Source organism: Equus asinus, chromosome 22 (genome assembly GCF_041296235.1).
Source record: "Equus asinus isolate D_3611 breed Donkey chromosome 22, EquAss-T2T_v2, whole genome shotgun sequence".
NCBI classification, from domain to species: domain Eukaryota; kingdom Metazoa; phylum Chordata; class Mammalia; order Perissodactyla; family Equidae; genus Equus; species Equus asinus.
In genome coordinates, this window is record NC_091811.1 from 22,898,058 (window position 1) to 22,904,057 (window position 6,000).

Sequence of the window (6,000 nt, forward strand, 5' to 3'; positions counted from 1 at the left end):
CTTTTACATTCCTGATATAAACTCTACTTAGTCTTGGTATACTATTGTTTTAGGAAAATTGTTGCTATTTCTGTTTGCTAACATTCTATTCATGATTTTTATATTGATATTCATATCCCAAAGCAAAGAAGTAGGATTAGAGTATAGGTTTTTGGTTCAGTCTTGTTCAGGTTCTGGTATTGATATAAAACTTGCTTCATAAAAATCTCTTTAAACTTTTTGTCTTTTTCTATAATCTGGAACAGCTTAAATAATATTGGAACTGTCTTGTCTTTAAAGATTTGATAGAATTTGCTTTTCCTCTGAGCCTGGAGCCTTTTTTTGGTTATAACTCTTTGACAGCAGTCTCTCTTTGTGAAAATCAGTATATTTATGTTTTCTTCTAGAGTTTGATATTGGTTAAGATGTGTTTTCCTGTTATTTCATACAACTTTTGACATTTATTTGAAAAGAAGTAAACTTGTGAATTTGTGCCTTGTCCCTCACCACATTTTTTTTCTCAGTTAGGTTAGTTACTGGCTTAAATTAATTTTTGACCTGTCAAAAAAGACATGTTGTCTAGCTCATAAATTCCATAATTTTTCACCAACCATTTTTTCTGCTTTTTTTTTTAGTTTATTTTGTTTTTATTTTCCGGACTTTTCTGAGTTGGATATTTTTTGACACATGTAGTTAAGTATGTGAATTGTCCTTTGAACATTGTTTTAGCTGCATCTGTGCAGGAAAGACCCTAACATAGCAGGCCTGAGACAGCAAGTCTTAGAAAGTTCTGCTTGTGAAGTTGCCCCTCGGTTGGCATCTGGCAACATGGGTTTTCTGAGAGTTCCCACTGTTCTCTGATAAGAGTGGCTCAGTATATGTAAACTGTATAAATAATGTGGATTAAACTGAATGCTTGCTTTCCTTCTGGGAATCTTGGTATTTTGGTATGTGCTATGCAGAGGGTGCCTATATGACCAACCCTCAATAAAAACTCTGGGCATTGAATGTCTAGTAAGCTTCTCTGGTAGACAATCTTTGTCACCATGTGCTGCAGGAGGAAGTAAATACTCCCTTGCTTGTCTAATTTCTAGCCTACATGTCTCTGGAGTTTTCCACTGTATTTAGGGACTCATTGTACTATGACTTTTATTCTGTGGTGGTTTTGTTCTTTTCTTCTCTTTCCTGAATTTCATCAGTTTAGGGTGGGTTCTTGAATTATGGCTTGGTAGTATTTCTTCATGGAGGTGATTGTTTCATTGATTAAAAAAAAAAAATCCATAGTGAAATTGGTCACAATTTTCACCTGCTTCATGTTATTATTTCTCTTGTGAGTGTTTGACACCTGTTAATGTTAGAACTTTTAAACAAGTTTTTCCTTCCATTTTTCATATTTATTTTTATTTAGACGGTGTGACAGTATTATTAACAATGCAATGCATTGCATTTTCTTGGAGTAGCTATTTTGCGTGTTTTCCCTATAATTTGTTTTCGTGACCTAAAGGCTCTTCTTTCCTCTGTTTCTTCAGAGACAGACGGGGTCCTGCCAACAGAGTTGATTTAAATGGTGCTTTGTATATTTCAACCTTCTCTATTACTCTTAACCAAACTAGACTTAGGAGAGCATCTATCAATAGCTCTACTTATCTCAGTTCCTGCAGTCAGTGTGGTAAATAAGAGAGAGAGTTTTTGCCTTTCAGCATGCATTCCTCAGACTCAGGAAGTATATTTTGTCTGTTGCTTTCTGAGAGTTGCAGCCTCTCAACAATCTCTGTGCTTCTTCCTCTTCTTCTTCTTCACAACTTTTGTCCAACTGTAGCTGCTCTAACATGTATTTTGGAGTCTGCATATAATACATATTTCCTGATTTCACCAATATTTTTCTTTTCCTTTTTGGTTTTTGCTGGTTTCTAGCATAAAAGGAAAATAATGATTTACTCTATTAATGTAAATTATATATATGCTTATTTTGTCTAAGAAATCAAAATAGAGGCATAGGTTATATGCTATTTTAGTATCCAGAAAGAAAGACGTTTAAAATAAGCTTTAGAAAGCACAAGTAAATGTAGTGTTATTGGACATCTACACAGCTGTGAGAAATCTTCATTAAATGGATGTCTATAAAAAGAAAAACAGGAGATAACTCTACAAGGAAATGAGGAAAGATAGACACTAAATTGTAATACTGTCAGTAAATGAGATCCAGAGAACTCTGATTAAGATGTTACGGTTTCTTGGAGTTATTTTGCTTTGCACTTGAGAGTAGCCTCAGTACATAGAAAAATCAGTCAAAATACTAGTCTCTTTTCATTAGAGAGACAGGAAAAAGAGACCAGTCTGATCTGTGGAGAAGAAAAAGAAAGTCCTAGAAAGCTACAAAGCCTGATAGATATGTAAGACTGTGCCATTTGAACTGAGTAATGAGAATACATGCCTTGAATTTTCTTGGCTATATATTTTGCAACAAGTGTATTATTACAAATATTAGTATATAAATAATGAGATTATATATATATATATATATATATATATATATATATGCATGGAAACAAACACACCTACCAAGACACAGCTTCTGGAAATTTTATTTTTAAACTGGTGTTAAATATTACTTATTAAACAAACACAACAATATCATAAAATATTTGAGATATTGCTTCCTCTGTTTCTGTTCATGCAATAAAATATTTTTAGACACAAAAAGATAAAAATTAAATTTTCGGATTTTTATGGGAAGGCATATGTCCAGTGTCATTCTTAAAGTGAGATTTGGGGTTTATTTCATGATTCTCTGTGCTTTGCTTCTGGAGAAGCATCAGCTTATAACAGTCCCAAAGCACACACTGTGCTTGTCATGACCAAGGCCATAAGAAAGGGCAATACTCTGAGAAGACCTTCAGTAGAGTAGAGAAATTGACTTGCATATTAACTGACAGACAGGGTCAGACTACACTCAAATATCAGGGTATGTAGCATTTGATTATTTTAACTAAAATTTTTGAATGATAAACTTTGAGGAATCGGATGAAGTAGGTTGAAGCTTATCGTTGGAAAACAAGTAATCTGGGATCAATTTGTAAGATCCAGAAAAGATGAAAATGAAAGCAAATTGTGTATATGGATGACTAATAACGGGCATTGTTGAGTTTCTTGGTAAACTCAGATATAGGATCCTACTTTGCCTTCTGAGTCCTGGTCTTTTTCTCTATATCCCTTATTTCAGCCATGAGTGGTATATGGATCAGCTGGGGGAAGGTATTCTAACCATATTCAAATGGGAATGAAAATATGCTTATGGCATATGAGCAGAGTTCCCTAAGGACCTGTGCTAACTAAATGTCATCCTCTTCTGTCTTTCCTTGCTAGAAATGAAACTCAAATGATCTCATGTGATTTGTCCCTACTGAATAATTTCTTTTGGGTATTTGTCCTTTGGATTTCATCCTAGCATTGAGAAGTTAAAGAAGGATGCTAGGAGACAGAGTTTACATATCTTTTCACACATAAACAATTTATTTTAGAAATGTGCATTTCATTGATTATTTTTGTTTCTACTATAAGAGATAAACTCTCAGGAAACTTAAGAGGTCATTTCTTGCATCTCTTGCTATCAGAAGTGATAAAACACAAATCTACCTAGGCAGATGTTTCTTTAAATTTATTTTCTTTTCCTTGTTGAAATACTGTTTACCACTCTTTAGAATCTTACATCTTCTATTGGATATTTTCTCTTTAATTATGCTACTGATTATTTCTGGTGAAGTCAGGCAGATGACTGTACTGTCCGCATTTATAAATCAAGAACAGACTGCTGCCATACTGTCCTATATTCAGACAACTCAAATTTGAATAGTTGCTGCCTTCATCTTCCACCTGACTCCAAATTCCTCACTATGTCCACTGGAATTCAGGGTAAGACATTAGGAAAACCTTATATTCTCATCCGTTTTTCTGACAGTTTACTTATCTTCTTTGTCTGAACTCAAGGAGTCTTAAACTTTTTTGTATGGTGGACTACTTTGACAGTCTCGTGAAGACTATGATTTCCTCAGAATAATGTTTTTAAATGGGTAAAATAAAAATATATGGAATTTCAGAGGAATCTAGATAGATTAAAAAATATTTTTAACGTGATATAGTAATCTGTGTGCTTCTTTCTTCACACAATAATAATATCTGGCAGAAAGAGCAGTGATAAAGGTAAATGATAGAGGAATCTGTAACAATAGTGATTTGTGATTTCTAGAGGAGAAAATATCACAGATCCTGCTAATGTTTCTGTAATTGTTACCTACACTCAAAACAGAGGGAATGCAATATTTAAGTTAAAGTTTAATAAAACTAAAGGTATAATTTGGTGCCCATACACGTTTATAGACCCCTTGATTCTATCTATGGACCTTTTCATTTTAATACCCAACAACTAAATCCTGACTCTTCTGTGGGCATTGCTTTCCCTGAAGCCTTTCACAGGGCAGCTGTGTCTTTCTCATACCCCTCATCCACCTGGACCTGAAGCTGGAGTATGCAGTATTCTTCTCTCTTCTTGTAACTTTCAGCTCATTCTTCTTTCTTCCTCAGAAAGTAGCAACAGCTTGGAATCTCCTGTCATCAGTCTGTATATAATATTGCCTCACCTTGTTGCAATCATTCACCAGCCCTCCTTCCTTTATTTTAGGCTTATATCTATAATTAAATATATTCAATTTCACCACTGTTCCTTTTGCCAAATTTTCTTCAACTCTTGATTAGATGAAGTCATCCTCTGTTCTATTTCTCATGAAAGGCTAGTGGATATAGTATTTCGTGTGTTCTTGCATGTTAAAAACATCCTCCCTCATCGGATATATACTGATGTACATCTGAAATTTATCTAATGTTGTAAACCAATGTTACCTCAATAAAAATATTAATTAAAAGAAAACATCCTCCTGTCCCCAAAACCCTTGTATGTGAAACACAACAGTATGACTAGATGCAAAAATTATTGGCTCACACATTTTTCCTTAAGCCTATTTTTTAGAGCATATTTGCTCTATCGTTCATGGTGGTGTTGATGATTGTTGTTGAGAACTCTGATACCAATCTTTTTATTTTTTCCTCAAATGACTTGGCCCTTTTTACCTGTTAATGCAGAGGCATTTATCTTTGTACATTTAAAGTCTAAAGTTGTTACTAGGTTACTTGTCTGAGCTGACCTTTCTGGACCAGTATTCCCATGCACACTGTCATTCTAACATAGATTCAAGTAATTTATCTGTAAAAAATCTTTCTGGAGTTTTTTTTTTAAATATTAGTTTTGTTTCACTACTTTGTTTTTTCTCTTCAGAGATCCAGCTATTCATTTACAGTGGACTGTTTTCTATAGTTGTCTCTTTCTCTCTAATATTATTGTCCTTTATGATTTTTGTGTTCTTTTCTTTTCCTTTTCTCATTTCTACCCTTTATCTCCTTTACAGTACTTTTGTTTGATCTGTGTGCTATTGTGAAAATTAAAATTTCTGTTCATTTCTAAGGTAATTTTTATCTCTTTAAATTTTTTCTTGATTTCTACCTTTTTTAATCATATCTTTCTGTTATTTGAACATATCTTCTTTGAGTATTTATATTTCATAGTGTTCTTTACGTGTTTAAATCTCTTTAATTCATTTTAGCACGCTGTGTCACACTTTCTCTGTGTTCATGGCTGTTATTTTTGTAGTGTATTTTCATCTGCTGAAAAGATTGAGTCTTCCTTTGGCAGTGTTTGTGTGTGTGTATATTTGCATATGCCTGCTTTTTTTTCTTTTTTTTTGGTGAGGAAGATTGTTGGTGAGCTAACATGTGTGCCAATCTTCCTCTATTTTGTATGCGGGACACTGTCACAGCATGGCTTGATGAGTGGTGTGTAGGTCTGTGCCTGGGATCCAAACCTGCGAACCCCGGGTCATCGTAAAAGCGGAGTGCTTGAACTTAACCTCTTTACCACCAAACCAGCTCCTACCTGCTTTTTTTCCTGTAGTATTTTTATACATATGCAGA